The sequence below is a fragment of the Hypanus sabinus genome, chromosome 2 (genome assembly GCF_030144855.1).
Source record: "Hypanus sabinus isolate sHypSab1 chromosome 2, sHypSab1.hap1, whole genome shotgun sequence".
Classification (NCBI taxonomy): Eukaryota; Metazoa; Chordata; class Chondrichthyes; order Myliobatiformes; family Dasyatidae; genus Hypanus; species Hypanus sabinus.
In genome coordinates this window covers 161,637,237-161,654,907 of record NC_082707.1, presented here as the reverse complement: position 1 = coordinate 161,654,907, position 17,671 = coordinate 161,637,237, and positions in this window count along the sequence as shown.

Here is a 17,671-nt window from a genome sequence, read left to right as displayed (position 1 = left end):
AAAGAATTGCACCAGTTCAGCATTCCTTTAGTTAGCCATCAAAAGTTAGCTAGTTTATTCATTGCAAATATAGAAGTTAGGAATAGAAATATTAAGAGTAAGGAATAAAGCAGTTGTGAAACCATATCATTGAATGATACGAGCAGGAAACTAACACAAGGGCTTATACTTTAGTTTAAAATTTATGCAATGTGCGTTTAATAATAAACAGAAACAAAAATGCCACATAAAAATATAAATGTCATAATTCAGTCCTAGTGCATGTTTCTACCCATAACATTGAAAATTGCTTCCTCTACAAAAGCTGCTCAATCCACTAAGTTCCTTCAGCAGATTGTTGTTCCAGAACTGTTCCCTCAAGTTGCGGGGGTGCGTGGCCACACGGTAACCGAAATGCTCCAGTGTACCTAGCTTTTGTCGCTGTGCAGCTGGCATTTTCTATTCTACAACCCGGTGTGCAGTTTTCAGGCCGTGTAAAACTTTCCTGCTCACAGTAATCCACAGTTGGCGTATCAGCTGGAAAAACTATTACAGGGAACGTTGCTCCAGGTTCCAGAAACAGTAGTCTTTCGTCTCTACAAATAAAATATTTGTGTATATGTTATGTGAAATCACATTTTGCCATGGAGTGAATCAGAATGGTGCTACAGTGGCATTTCTAAAATGATAACAGATCATAGAAAAACAATAGGGACAATACTTCAGCTGGTTTCTAGTACACGTATATTATGTAATGCCAATTTGAATCATTTGGTAACCTCCTCTCCTAGCAGTTCCTAACAATATCAATTTATATTTGCATTGGTCCAGCATTTTTCATCTTTCAGCAAAAGCAATGGGAGGTGCTCACCATTAATCTCTGTGCAATGTCCATGTTCAGTTAGCTTTTATTCCCTTTACGTCTGCAATACCAGCAAGTGTGCATCTCATTTCCTCATTAACAATGTTATCACAGATATGCCTGGTGTATTTAATCCCATGTGCTGTTATATTGTCATTGTTCCCATTCCAGTTCCATTCAGTTTGCAGATTTACTTCCAAATGACAGAAAGTAACATCCCAGTGAGCCAATGGCTTCTGTTACATTTAGCCCAAAAGCCACTGTAAGTTATATGTAAATCTGGTTTCCTTGACAAGAATTATGTTATTTTTTGTAAATGATGATGTCACAGAACAAATTTAAATTGTCTTCCTCTCAGCAACACTAAAACTAATAACTAAGGAACATCACTGAGATCCCAAGAATGTTAAGAAAAAAATGTCTATACTTGAGTGCTTTGCTCCTCATTTGAAAATGCCATAATGAAAAATTGGTATCAAGTGTGATGGCCTATTAATAAATCATAATGGGAAATTAGTTAGATTTTCCCATTCTTTGAATAATATTTGTTGGCTACAAAAATGAAGCTAATCACATTTTGTGTTTTAAATATGTAAAATATATTTTATTTCATCAGAGTTCATGGTAGCCGATAATAATGATATATCCTTCATTGACTAAAGATTCAACAGTGAGTCAGACTTAATAAAAACTGTGAATGTTAAAAACTTCAATGGATATAAAGGTTACTAAATGTCAAGGAGTATTATACCATATGATTAAGAATCAGAGTTATGTTTTACAGCATAGAAATGTGCCCCTCCACCCAACTTGTTCATTCTGACCAAATTGCCTACTGGAGCTAGTCCAACTTCCCTCAGTATGGCCCATATTCCTCTATCCATGTACCTATCTAAATGTCTTTTAGATGTTGTAATTGTAACCACCTCTACCAGTTCCTCTGGCAGCTCATTCAATATACACACCACTCACAATGTGGAAAAAGTTGCTCTTTAAGAACCATTTAAACCTTTCCCTTCTCACTTTAAATGTATTTAGATCCCTTACCCTGGGAAAAAGACTGTGACCATTCACTTCACCTATTCCTGTCATGATTGTATATACAAGATCACCCCTCTCAAAGGAAAACAGTCCCAACCATCCAGTTTCTCTTTATACCTCAACCTTTGCAGTCTGAGTAACATCCTTGCTAATCTTTACTGCACCCTTTCCAGTTTCACGACATCCTTCCTATAGCTGGCTGATCATAACTGTACACAACAAGTGCAGTGTCAGTCTCACCAACATCTTGTATAGCTTTAACATGATATCCCAACTCTTGTACTCATTGCCCAAACCAAAGATGCTCACAATGCTCCATATCTGGTCTGACCAATGCCTTATGAAGCTTCAGAATTACATTGTTGCTTTTATAGTCTACTCCTCAGGAACTACAATAAAATATTCAGTGAAATTCAACTGGTCAAAATCTAGTTCTTCTGTTTGGACAGTTGATCTCGAACCTGGGATCGCAATCTTAGCACATGTGTTAGAACATAGAACAGTACAGGTCCTTTTGCCCACATTGTTGTGCAACGAGGGCAGTTTAGACTGAGATTATGAGATATATTATTTAAGCTGAGCCCTGTATTCCTGCCATCCTTCGGTAATCTTACCTTCTTTCTAATAAAGAATGAATGTAAGTATACCTTAAAAATATGCAAAGACTCTGCTTCCAGTACATGTTGAGGAAAAGGTTTGCAGAGACGACCTGGTGAACAAGAGAGATGACCACTTTTTGTTTTAAAACTGCCACTTCTAGTTCCAGATTCTCCCAGGACAGAAATGATCTTCATATTCACCCTAAAAACTCTCAGAACCTCGTATATTTCAGCTAAAACATCTCTCACCCTTCTAAATTCCAATGGCTGCAAGCCTTGTCTGTCAACTTTTCTTCGTAAAGTACAGGTATCAGACAATCAACCTTCTTGGAAGTGAGTCCAATGCTTCTGCATTTCAAAAAGAAAAAGGAAATAATTTTCATCTACACAATGCCATTTCCATGTTGGGATGCTTCTAAATAATTCTCATCAAACGTATCATTTGAACTGTTGTATTGCAGACAATGCAGGATCAAATTCGCATGGTGATATGCTGCGGACAACAATTTTAACACATCTTAGAAACAGATAACTTATTTTGCGGTGTTGAAAAGGCAGATTTTGACCTGTTGAACATAGAAACATAGAACAAAGAAGTCTAGCACAGGAAAAGGCACTTCAGCCCACAATTTTGTTTCAAACCAAATAAATCAGTAATCAAATGGACACTAAACCAATCCCTTATGCCTACATAATGTCCATGTCCCTCCATTTTCTTTATGTTCTCATGCCTATCTGAACATCTTTTAAAAGTCCCTAATGTATCTGCCTCTATCACCACTCAGGCATTCCAGGCACCCTCCAATCTCAGTGTAAAAAAACTTGCCCCCACATCGCCTTTAAAATTACCCCCCTTATCTTAAATGCACACCCTCTGGTGTTAGACATTGCAACCCTGAGGAAAAGATGCTGCTTGTCTACTCTATCTACACCTCCCATAATCATATAAACCTCTTTCAGGTCTCCCGTCAGCCTCTGCTGCTCCAGCAAAAACAACTCAAGTTTGTAGTGCATGCCCACTCATCCAAGCAGCACCCTAATAAACTTGGACCCCAAGTTCCTCTGCTCATCAACACTTTAAAGGGTCTTGTCCTCAACAGTGTCCTGTCTTTTTACATTTGATCTACCAAGGTGCAATACTTCACATTAAACTCCATCTGCCATTTTTCTGTCCATATCTGCAACTCATCTTTTACCCATTGTGTTCTTTGCCAATCATCTACACTAACCACACCACCACCAACCTTCATATCATCTGCAAACTTACTAACTCAGCCATCTACATTTTCATCCAGGTCTTCTATATATATGATTAACAGCAGAAGTCCTGGTAAAGATCCCTGTGGAACACCTCTAATCATTGACCTCCAGTTAGAATAAGTCCCTGCAACCACCACTCTCTGCATTCTATGGGAAAGCTAGTTCTGGATCTAAATTGACAATTTGCCATTGATCCCATGCACCATAATCTTCTGGATTTGCTTCCCATGAGGGACTTGAGAATCGGAATCAAGTTCAATATCACTGACATATATCATGAAATTTGTTGTTTTGCAGCAATAGTACATTGCAATACACTAATAAAAATAAGTTTCCATAAAAAGTATGTATATATTTAATTAAATTTGTAGTGCAGAAAGAGAGAAAAAATACTGAGGTAGTGTTCATGGGTTCATTGTCCATTCAGGCATCTGATGGTGGAGGGGAAGAAGCTGTTTCTGAAATGTTGAGTGTACTTCCTCCTTGAAAGAGAAGAGTGCATGTCCTGGGTATTTGGGATCCTTATTGAAGGATGCCACCTTTTTGAGGCATCACCTTTAGAAAGTGCTCCCATGACAGATATGGCTGAGTTCACAAATTTCTGCAGTTTATTTTGATCCTGTGCTGTGCCAGAAGTGATGCAGCCAGTTAAAATTCTCTTCATGATACATCTATAGAAATTTGCAATTGTCTTTGGTGACATACCCCTCAATTCCCCTCAAACTCCCAATGAGATATAGCCATTGCTGTGTCTTCTGTGTAATTGCTTCAATATGTTAGGCCTAGGAAAGATCCTCAGATATGTTGACACCCAGGAACTTGAAATTGCTCACCCTTTCCACTGCTGATCCCCCGATGAGGACTTCCACTTCTTGAAGTCAACAATAATTTCTTTGATCTTTCTGATGTTGAATGCAAAGTTGTTGTTGGAACCCCAGTCAACCAGCTGATCTTTGTCACTCCTGTTTGACTCCTCATCACTATCTGAGATTCTGCCAACAATAGTTGTGCCGTGGGCAAATTTACCTATGGTACTTGAGCTGGGCCTAGTCACACAATTGTGGGTGTAAAGAGAGTAGAGCACACATGCTTGAGATGGGCCAGTATTGCCTGTCAGCAAAGGAGGAGATCTTATTTCAGATCCACACCAACAGTGGTCCCCAGGTAAAGGAGATCAAGGATCCATTTCACAGTAGGTACTGAGGCCCAGAGTTTGGAGCTTATTGATTAAAACAGAGAGAATGATTGTGTTGAACACTGAGCTGTAATCAATAAACAGCAGCCTGTTGTAGGTATTACTATTGTCCAGGTGACCCAAATGGAGAGCCAGTTGGGTCTACTGTAGATCTATTGTGGTGACAAGGTAAATTGTAATAGGTCCACATCCTTGCTAAGGCAAGAATTGATTCTAGCCATGACCAACCTCTCAAAGCACTTCATCACAGTAGATGTGAATGCCACTGCGCAATAGTAGGTGAGGCAGCTCACCTTGCTCTTTTTGGCCACTGGTATGATTGTCACCATTTTGAAGCAGGTGGGTCAAAGGCCCTATTAAAATCTATGTAGACAACATCCACTACTCTACCTTCATCAATCACCCTCGTCACCACGTCGAATACTCAATCAAGTTAGTAAGACATGACTTGCCCTGCAAAAAGCCGTGTTTGCTCTCCCTAATTAGGTCATTGATTTCCAAATGGTCACAAATCCTATCCCTCAGAATTCTCTCCAGTAACTTCCTTACTGCTGACATGAGATTTACTGGTCAATAGTTTCCAAGATTATCCCTGGTTCCATCTTTGAACAATGGAACAGCATTAACTACTTGCTAGACCACTGGTACTTCACCTATAGCAAGAAAGTACATGAAGATTTTGGTCAAGACCTCAGCAAACTCTTGCCTCTCTCAATAACCTGGAGTATATCCATCAGGCTATGGAGACTTATCCACCTTAATGGTCTTTCAGAGATACAACACTATCCCCTCCTTTACTTGGAAATCCCTGGCATAATAATACTCTCAGCACTGATCTCCTTATCCTCCACATCTTTCTCCATGGTAAATACTGATGTAAAATACTCATTAAGAACATCACCCACATCCTTTTCATCCAAGCAGATACTCCCCCTTTATCTCTGAGCAGTCCCACCCTCTCCCTAGTTATCCTCTCACTCCTGATTTACAGTATGTATAGAATGCCTTAGGATTCCCTTTAATCCTACTTGCAAAGGACTTTCTATGGCTCCTCTTGACTTTCCTAATTCCCTTCTTGAGTTCTTTTCTGGCTTCTTTTTCATCCTGAGGGGTTTTATTTGATTCTACTTACTAAGCTTTACATATGTTCCCTTTTTTTTTTGGTCTAAGTTCTTCACCTCCCTCAACACCCAAGGTTCTCTTACCTTGCCATCCCTGTCCTTTCTTCTGATGTCCCGTACTCTGTGCAGTTGGTCTCTAAATACTCTCCATGTCGGATTCAACTTGCCCAAAAACAGCTGTCCCCAGTTAACTTTTCCTAGTTCCTCCCTTATACACTAGTAATTTGCCCTGTTCCAATTTAATACTCTCCCATAAGCTCCATATTTATTCTAATCTACAGCTATCTTAAAGCTTAAGGAGCTGTGGTGACTGTTCCTTAACTGTTCACCCACTGACAGGTCGGTCACTTGGCCTGGCTCATTACCCAACGCTAGACCCAGTACAGCCTCTCATCTTGTAGGGGCTACATATTGATTTAAGAAACCCTCCTGGATACACTTAACAAATTCTGCCCCATGTAAATCATTTGTATTAATTGAATCTTTATGTTAAATGAGTGAAAAACATGGTAAGCACAATTGAATAGAAGTGCTTTGTAAGAAGCTTTGAAGTAAAATGAAGTAGTATCAGAAAGCCCAGCAAAGGCCTCAAGTGGGCGGGCCAGCCAGCGACACTTCTCCTTGGGAAATATTCCTTGTGTTGGACAGTTCTCCGAGACAATGCCACCGTCCTAACCGAGGAGTTATGACAGGGACTTTACAGCGACCTCTAGTGACTTAGGTGAGAATGACAGAGATGAAGCAATGGGCTTGGCAACCCAGTCACTGCTTGCTCCAATAAAGGCCAAAGAAGTGAAGAGAAGGACAAAGACCGAAGATGAGTGGAGACATTTGGTTTTTCATCAACCAACTGACCCAGAAAATGGTCCAAAGAGATTCCACATCTTAAAAAAGGAAGCTTAAATACCGAAGCTTCAATGAATTACTAACATATACAAATAGCTCCCATACCATTGCAGCTAAACTTTGGCTACTATGTTATCTTCTCAGAAAATCAGACATTTGACTCATAGAGTTGATGACAACATGGGAAATGATAAACTAAATATACTAGGAGGTTGGGATGCTCTTATAAGAGATGGTTGGAAGAAAAGGCCCCAATGCAGACTGATTGAAGGAAAGTAGTTGACTGCAAACAAAATGTTTTGGGGGATGTTTCTGAATATGAGAAACACTGCAGGACAGCACAGTTAAGTTATCCAGGAGTTCCAGGAATAAATGAAGATAGCATAAAGGACTCTACATATGATCCCTAGTAATCAACTTTTATGGATGGGTTGAAACCAGATGTTGCCAAAATGATGAAGCTGACAAAATTACACTGGAGTGAAGTTGGTGTTCCATAGTGTAAGCCAGTGCAAGCCGCCAAACAAGTGGAACGAGATATCAAAACCAGAATAGGATCGTTACAGGTGGGTCAGTTACCTGTTGATGGACAGCCACTGATCATGGGGCAACATTCATTGCTTGCTCGTCAACAGTCACAGCTGTTGCAGGTGAGTCAACAGGCAACACTCGTGAACCAACAGAAAAAGCCGGACTGGAATTCACCGTGCGCACCACAGCAATCCCCGTTCCGATGCCAATCCCTAAAACAGAATGTCACTTTCGTGGTAAAAGAAGACACTGGGCGAGAAGTTGTTGGCATTAGGAAAGAAAGTGGACAACAGAAACAAGCACAACAACAAGTTCATTCCCCTGCCTCGCAAATGTTGAGAGATCCTGATCTGCTGTCATAGGTTCAACAAGCAATTTTGAATGAAATGGACATATTGTTGAATTCAAAAATGACTATCCCTCCCCTGCAGCCCTTGCTTGCCTCGATAGAGCAAAAATCAGGCCGCTTGTATGTTAACTTACTGCTTGGGAATGAATGCTCTGAATCTTTATTGGTCTAGGATGACTGTGCAAAGATAATAACATGCCATGAAGATGCAAATTGTTACGAGGAAACACCTCTATTGAACACAGACCAGATTTTGTACACCGATGACTCCTTAATGATTGAGAGAGGAATTTGAATGGCTGGATGTGCTGTTGGTTCTGAAACTGAAGTGCTGGTGTCAGAGATTGTGGCCCATCATACCTTAATGCAATAGGTAGAGCTGAAATCCCTGATGGAAGCCTGTAAGTTGACAGAAGGAAGATCAGCTAATATCTGCACTGATTCTCGATGAGCTTTCAGATTTGCTCTTGACCTGGAAGCTTATGGAGACAAAGGAGATTTCTTACATCTGTAGAAACCCCTATCAGGAATGGCCAACTAGTACAGGAGCTCATGAATGTTATACAATTGCCACCAAAAGTAGTTACATTGAAATGTAAAATCCACTTTAAAATAACTATAATGGAAAGCTGTGGAAATGCATTCGCAAATGAAATTGCAAAAAAGTCAGCACAGGAACAGATAAAAGAAATAAAAGAAGCAACAGAAGTAAAGAAGGTCAAAGAATTAAAAGTAGTATAGAGAACACAAAGTGAACTTGACATCTAAAGTTATGGAAATGAAGCCGATATCTGGAAGTACGGTTGATCGCCAAGCTTTTGAAATGTTTACAGATGTTTTAGCTTCAATCAAGAAACCATTATCAGTGCGCAGTTGAGGATGCTGTCTTCTCAGAATGCCAGCTTATACACTCCTCCAGGGTCTGATTGGATATTGATTCGACATCTTAAAACTGGTTGGTTGGTTCAAAACACTGAACGGTTTATCAGGAGAAGGTTCTGATTGGCCAGCTTCGAGGAAGGTCCTTTAGAAATGTTTGCTTCGCTGTCCAGATCTACAAGATATTTGAGAGATGCAAGCTCAATGGTCAAACCAAGAAAAGTGACTCTGGATGGAGAATGGTGGAAGTTAAACTGTGATGGGGCTTGGAGATATGGTACTGGTCACAGACTAGTAGCTCCAACTATGTTGCTCCCTCACCTGGCACAGTTGATGCATTTCCTCAGGATACACTGGAGTGGAAAGATGATCCACTGATTCTTCCAGTGGTGGTGGAATCTGAAGTTCAGGGCATATAGGCTCAACAAACATCTGAAAGATGCATGACAGGCCAGAAAACAAATCCTGGATTATCAGAAAAGCTACCACAATTAAGAGCTCCTGCCCCACTTGGTCCACTTTTCTATCTACAAGTGGACTGCATTTCTTTACCAAGGATGCTCAGATGGATGTACTGGTAATAGTGGAAATGTTCTCACAGTTGACGCAAGCTATTCCAGCGAGGAAAGCCACTGCCACCACACACCGCAAACATTTTAATCAAGGAAAGCCACTGCCACCACACACCGCAAACATTTTAATCAAGGAAAGCCACTGCCACCACACACCGCAAACATTTTAATCAAGGAAAGCCACTGCCACCACACACCGCAAACATTTTAATCAAGGAAAGCCACTGCCACCACACACCGCAAACATTTTAATCAAGGCCTATATTCCTAGATGGGATTTCCCTGTCACACTGACTCTGGCCAAGCAACTCATTTCAATTCTACTTCCCGTTCCCATTCCAACATATCAGTCCATGGCCTCCTCTACTGCTGCATTGTGACTGCACAAAGGTTAGAGGAGCAACACCTTATGTTCTAAATGAATATTAATTTCTTCAACATCTGGTAATTGCCCCCCACACACCATTTCCCATTCCTGTTTCCCTCTCTCACCTTACCTGCCCATCACCTCCCCCTGGTGCTCCTCCCCCTTCCCTTTCTTCCATGGCCTTCTGTCCTCTCCTGTCAGATTCCCCTTTCACCAGCCCTTTATCTCTTTCACCGATCAACTTCCCAGCTCTTTACTTCATCCCCTCTCACCTACCACCTTGTAGTTCTTCCTTCCTTCCCCCACCTTCTTACTCTAACTTCTCCTCTCCCTTTCCAGTCCTGGTGAGGGGTCTCAGCCCGAAACGTCGACTGTTAACTTGTTTACGTGTTGCTTTGGATTTCCAGCATCTGCAGACTTTCTCTTGTTTGTGACACATTTCACTAGGAGCGTTTGTCAAGAATGATGTCTTCTGGTGAACATTGAATGCCTTTTTATTGTGCACATCACCAGGTTCATCAGTACAACTTCAATCAATGAATGGAATCTTCAAACAACAACTCACTAAGTATCATGAAGAAGGCGTACCATAGCCTACGGCTCTTCCGATGGCCTTATATATCATTGGAGCAACCCCACACAAGAAAGCTAAATTAAGTCTATTTGAGGTAGAAACAGGGCGACCCAAGTCACTGTTTGTTCTCAGAGAGGCTGATGTCCATATTATGGCATTTGGTTGAGTTAACTATTGTGTGAAATTAACGCACACTGTACAGTCTGCTTCTCCGCAGGTTTCTGTTGCTTGGTGATCCAACAGAAGGAGGACATACCCCGATCCCTGGTGAGTGGGTCCTGATTAAAGCACTGAGGTAAATGTGTTAGCAGCCTCTGACCCAGTGCCTATGCTTCTGGGCTACAGTGAGCAAATCACTAACCAGCCAGAAGACCTTTACTTTACTTTATTGTCGCCAAACGATTGATACTAGAGCGTACAATCATCACAGTGATATTTGATTCTGCGCTTTGCACTCCCTGAAGTACAAATCAAAGAAAATATAATAAAAATTTAAATTATAAATCATAATTAGAAAATAGAAAAGGTAAAGTAAGGTAGTGCAAGTCAGGTCCGGCTATTTGGAAGGTACGGCCCAGATCCGGGTCAGGATCCATTCAGCAGTCTTATCACAGTTGGAAAGAAGCCGTTCCCAAATCTGTCCGTACGAATCTTCAAGCTCCTGAACCTTCTCCCGGAGGGAAGAGGGATAAAAAGTGTGTTGGCTGGGTGGGTCGTGTCCTTGATTATCCTGGCAGCACTGCTCTGACAGCGTGTGGTGTAAAGTGAGTCCAAGGGTGGAAGATTGGTTTGTGTGATGTGCTGGACTATGTTCACGATCTTCTGCAGCTTCTTCCAGTCTTGGACAGGACAACTTCCATACCAGGTTGTGATGCACCCTAGAAGAATGCTTTCTATGGTGCATCTATAAAAATTAGTGAGGGTTTTAGGGGACAGGCCAAATTTCTTCAGCTTTCTCAGGAAGTAAAGGTGCTGGTGGGCCTTCTTGGCAGTGGACTCTGCTTGGTTAGACCAAGTCAGGTCATTTGTGATATTCACCCCGAGGAACTTAAAGCTTTTGACCTGTTCCACCTGCACACCACAGATGTAGACGGGGTCGTGTGGTCCACTACTCCTTCTGAAGTCAACAACCAATTCCTTCGTCTTGCTGACGTTGAGGGATAGGTTATTGTCTTCGCACCATGCCACCAGGTTCTTAATTTCCTCTCTGTACTCAGACTCATCATTACCAAGATAAGGCCTACAATTGTGGTGTCATCAGCAAACTTATATATTGAGTTCGATGGAAACTTGGCTACACAATCATGGGAGTACAGTGAGTACAGCAGGGGGCTGAGTACACAGCCTTGTGGGGCACCGGTGCTCAGAGTGATTGTAGAGGAGAGCTTGTCCCCTATTTTTACAGCCTGGGTCCTGTCTGTGAGGAAGTTGAAGATCCAGCTGCAGATCTGAGTGCTAAGACCCAGGTTCCAGAGCTTAGGAATCAGTTTATTTGGAATGATGGTATTAAAGGCAGAGCTGTAGTCAATGAAAAGGAGTCTTACATACGCATCTTTATTCTCTGGGTGTTCTAAGGAGGAATGTAGTGCCAGAGAGATGGCATCTGCCGACGGCCTGTTGCTCCGGTAGGCAAATTGCAAAGCATCGAGGTTGACCGGTAGGTTATGGTTGATGTGTGCCATAACCAATCACTTGAGCAGAGTTGATAATTACTGGACATTATGAAGTTTAATCTAATATTATTTGTTGTTGTTATATTTAAACTAATTTTTCCTACTCACAATGTGTCAACTGAGATGACTCATAATATGTACTTTCAGGTATCACATGAATTTGCTGATGCTGTTAATGTCCCTGCGGTTGGATATGTCAATATATATCACATACTTCAAAATATTCACCAGTGTTACGCATTCCTGCAGATTCAGAACAAACATGCACCCTTTTCCATAAGCCAAGTTCATTATCACAATCCAGCAATTGATGGTTCTTCAAAATCATATGGCATTAGATCTTCTCTTGGCAGTTAAGAGAACCAGCTAGAAAAATGAACAAAAAAATGGCAGATGGAATTAAATGAAAATTTGAGGTGTTGTACTTTGGGAGGACAAAACAGGCTAGGACATACAGAGTGACAATAAGATAAAGGATCAGAATTAGTCCATCGAGTCTGCTCCGCTATTCTATCATGGCTGGTTCATAATCCCTCTCAACCCTATTCTTCTGCTTCTTCCTTTAACTTTTCTTGCCCTGACTAATTGAGAATCGATCAACCTGTGCTTTGAATATACCCAATCACTTGGCCTCCACAGTCACCTGTGGCAATGAATTCCATAGATTCACTATCCTCTGGCTAAACAAATTTGTCATCAATTCTGTTCTAAATGGACATCCATCCATTCTGAGGCTGTGTTCATTGACATCTTCTAGGAGCAATGCCTCAGAAGGACCCCCATCACTGAGAGTATGTTCAGTGTTTAACACCATAATTCCTACAGTTCTGATTGAAAAGCTACAGAACCTGGGTCTCTCTACCTCCCTTTGCAACTGGATCCTTGTCTTCCTAACCGAAAGACCACAATCTGTACAGATTAGTAACAACATCTCCATCTCGCTGACAGTCAACACTGGCACACGTTAGGGATGTGAGCTCAGTCCTCTGCTTTACTCTGTCTATACCTGTGACTGTGTGGCTAGGCATAGCTCAAATACCATCTACAAGTTTGCTGATTAATCAACCATTGTAGGCCAAATCTCAGAGGATGATGAGAGAGCATATAAGAGCTCGTTGAGTGGTTTAGCAATAACAACTTTGCACTCAACTTCAGTGAGATCAAAGAGCTGATAGTGGACTTCAGAAAGGGTAAAACAAGAAACACAAGCAAATCCTTATAGAAGGATCAGAAGTGGGGAGAGTGAGCAATTTCTAACTTGGTCCCAACATATTAATGCAGCAATAAAAAAAAGCAAGACAGCAGCAATATTTCATCAGGAGTTCTAAGAGATTTGGTTTGTCACCTAAAACATTCAAAACATTTTCAGAGGTACCGTGGAGAGCATTCTGACTGGCTGCATTGTCTGTTATGGGTGGGGGGAGTTACCGTATGGGATCATAGTAAGCTACAGAGAGTTGTAAAAGTAGTCAGCTCCATCGTGGGTACTCGCCTCCGTAGTACCCGAGATATCTTCAAGGGGCGATGCCTCAGAGGGCAGCTTCCATCATCGAGGATCTTGTTCACCAAGGGCATGCTCAGTATTTCTTTAAAAAATTACTATTTTACCACTACTTACCTTACATTAACTATTTATTATAGATATATGTACTCACTGTAATTCAGTTTTTTTTTCTATATTTATCACATTTTGCATTGTAGTGCTGCTGCAAAGTTGACAAATTTGATGACATATGCCAGTGATATTAAACCTGATTCTGATTCTGGACTCACCCACTGTAGGAATAATCCTCTCTACATCCACACTATTCAGATCTTTCAATATTCAATGAAATCCTCTCTCATTCACAGCTATCAAACGCTACTCATATGTTAACCTTTTTCGTTCTCAGAATCATTCTCCTGAACCCCCTCCAACGCAGCACATTTTTTTTTAGATAAAGGGCCCAAAACTACACACAATACTCCAAGTGCATCTGACCAATGTCTCAGCACTACATTCTTGCATTCATATTTTCCTCGAAATGAATGCTAACACTGCATTTGTCTTCCTTACCACCAACTCAACCTGACGTTACCCTTTAGGGAATCCTGCACGAGGATTCCAAAGTCCTGTCATACCACAGATTTTTAAAATTCTCTCCCCACTTAGAAAATATTCCACACCCTTATTCCTTCTACTAAAGTGCATGACCATACACTTCCTTATATTATACTCTATTTGCCACTTCTTTGCCCATTCTCCCAATTTGTCTGAAACCTTCGGCAGACTCCCTGTTTCCTCAACACAACTTGTCTCTTCACCTAGCTTCATATCCTTTGGAAACATGGCTACAAGGCCATCGATTCTGGCATCCAAATCATTGACACACAACGTGAAAAGGAGTGGGCCCACACTGACCACTGAGGAACACCAGTAGTCACCAGCAGCCAACCAGAAAAGGTCCCCTTTATTCCCACTCTTCTTGTCCTGCCAGCAGGCAATCTTCTATCTATGCTAGTATCATTCCTGTAATACTGTCTGCTCTTACCTTGTAATGCAGCCTCACATGCAACAGTCTGTCAAATACATGACATTTCCAATCCACACAGTCTGAGGTCTCCTAGTGAGGAAGTTCAGGGATCCCATTGCAGAGGGATGTACAGAATCTAAAGTTTCTGAACTTGTTCATAAGAACTGAAGGTAAGATTGTGTTGGACACTGAGCTGTAGTCAATAAAACCAGCCTGACATAGGTATTGCTATTTTCAGGGAGATCCAAGGCCGAGTGGAGAGCTAGTGAGATTGCTGTAGGCCTATTGTGGTGAAAGGCAAATTGCAGCAGGTCTACATCCTTCCTTAGGCAGGAGTTGATTCTAGCCATGACCAACCTCTCAAAGTACTTCATCACAGTAGATGTGAGTACCACTGGGAGAAGGTCATTAAGGCAGATCACCCTGCTGTTCTTGGGCACTGGTATGATTGGCGCCCTTTTGAAGCAGGTGGCAACCTCTGCTGCAGCAGTCAGAGATTGAAGACATCCTTGAATATGCCCGTCAGTTGGTTGGCCCAGGTTTTCAGAGCCCCACCAGCCACACCATCAGGGCTTGACGCCTTGCGAGAGTACACTCTCTTGAAAGATGCTCTGATGCTGGCTTTCGAGACTGAGATGACAGGGTTGGCAGATGCTGCAGGGATTCACACTGGTGTAGTTTTATTGTCCCTTTGAAGTGTGCATAAAAGGCATTGAGCTCAGCTTGATATGAAGCATCACAGCCATTCATGGTAGGTATCGCTTTGTAAAAAGTATTGGCCTGCAAACCCTGCCTGAGCTGACGTGCTTCTGATCTTTTTTCAATAACCTCAATCAGGATAGTTTTTATGCCATTGAAATAGCTTTCAGTAAGTTGTACCAGGATTTCGTGTGTAGTTCTGGATCACAGATCTGGCCCTCAACAGACTCCAAATCTCTTGGTTTATCCACAGCATTTGGTTTTGGTGTGTACGGTATGTTCTCAAAGGCACACACTCATTCACACAGGCCTTGATGAAGTCAGTGCCAACTGTGGCATATTCATTAACTCAAAGGAGAATCCCTGAAGATTGTCCAGTCCAACTCAAAACGGTCCTGTAAGTGCCTCCCTGCCTCCCCTGACCATATCTTCTTGGTCCTCACAGATGTTGCTGTGGCCTTTAGTGTCTGACTTTAGAGCTCTTCTACCGATCACCTCCCAGATCTTATATCATCACTCCTCCCCTACCAGCCTACTCCCTCACCTGGTCTCATCTACCGTCTGTCACTTGTACTACTCTCACCTTTTATTCCACCTTCCTCCCCTTTCCTTTCCAGTCCTGGAATGGGGTCTGGGCCCAAAATGTCTACTGTTTATTCCTGTCCATCCCCTGCCCTGACTGAGTTCCACCAAAGTTTCTGTATGTTGCTCTCAGATGTCAGCATCTTTGGTCTGTCTCGAGTCTGACTAACCCCCAAAGCTCTGATCAGTCTGATTACTCCCTGCCCCACTCAACGGTCTCGCAAGCGAGGGAACATCCGCAGATGCTGGAAATCCCAGGAACACACACACAGGAGCTCCGCAGGCCAGGCAGCATCTGTGGAAAAGAGTCAACAGCTGATGTTTTGGGTCAAGACCCCACATCAGGACAGGAAAAAAAATAGATAAGCAACAAGGTAGAGGGAGAGGAGGAAGAAGTACAGGGTGGTAGGTGATAGGTGAAATTGGTAGAGGGGGAGAGGTGAAGTAAAGAGCTGGGAAACTGATTGGTGAAAGAGATACAGGGCTGGAGAAGGGGGAAACTAATAGGAGATGGAAGAAAGGGAAGCGGGAGGAGCACCAGAGGGAGGTGAGGGGCAGGTAAGGAGATGTGAGAGGGGGAAACGGGAATGGGAATGAAGGGGGAGGGAGCATTTACTGCAAGCCATTAGGTTGGAGGCTGCCCTGATGGAATATAAGGTGTTGCTGCTCCCACCTGAGTGTGACCTCACTGCGGCAGTAGAGGAGCCATGGACTGACATGTCGGAATGGGAATGGGAAGTAGAACTGAACTGTGTAGCCACCAGGAGTTCCCACTTTTTCTGATAGATGGAGTGTAGGTGCTTGGTGAAGCAGTTTCCCAATCTACTTTGTGCCTCACTGATACACAGGAGGCCGCACTGGATACAGTAGATGTCCCCAGCAGACTCACAAGTGAAGCGTTGCCTCACCTGGAAGGACTGTTTGGGGCCCTGAATGGTAGTGAGGGAGGAGGTGTAGGGGCAGGTGTGAAACCTGTCCTGCTTGCAAGGATAAATACCAGGAGGGAGATCAGTGCGGAGCGATGAATAGACAAGGAAGTCGCATGGGGAGCGATTCCTGTGGAAAGCAGAAAGTGGGGGGGGGGGGGGAGGGAAAGACGTGCTTGATGGTGGAATCCAGTTGGAGATGGTGGAAGTTACAGAGAATCCCAGCAGAGGTTACTGGGATGGTAGGTGAGGACGAGAGGACCACTGTCCCTGGTGGGGTGGAGAGAGGATGAAGTGAGGGCAGACGTGCGTGAAAAGGAAAGAGATGCGGGTGAGGGCAGCATTGATGGTGGAAGGAAAGCCTCTTTCTTTGAAGAGGAGGACCTCATTAGTTTTGAAATGTGAAGATGGAGGAACTGAAAGAAGGGGATGGCATTTTTACAAGTGACAGGGTAGGGAGAGGTACAGTCCAGTTAGCTGTGAGAACCAGTAAAAAATATCAGAATATACACTTTCTCCAGACATAGAGACAAACCGATTGAGAAAGGGGAGGGAGATGTCAGAAATGGACCAGGTAAATTTGAGGGCAGGGTGGAGGCAAAGATGATGAAGCTGTCAAGCTCAGCATGGGCTCAGGAGGCAGCACCAATGCAGTCATCGATATAGCGGAGGAATATTGGGGAGTGATACCGATGTAGGCTTGGAACATAACTTGTACCATGTGGCCAACAAAAAGGGAGGCACAGCTGGGACCCATGCGAGCACACCTTTGGTTTGGAGAAAGTGGGAAGAGCCAAAGGAGAAATTATTGAGAGTGGGGACTAGCTCTGCCAGAGGAGAGTGGTGGTGGTGGGGGGAGGGGGGAACAGGTTGGGTCTGTTATCTAGAAGAAAGCAGAGAACTTCTGATGGAGGATGGAGGTGTATAGGGACTAGACATCCATGGTGAAATGGGACGTTGGGGCCAGGGAATTTGAAGTAATTGAAAAGATCTAAAGCCTTTGAAGTGTCACGGATAGGTAGAAAGGGACTCAACCAGGGGTTAAGACAGTCAAGATATGCAGATATAAGTTTGGTGGAGCAGAAGCAAAAGGTCTACCTGGA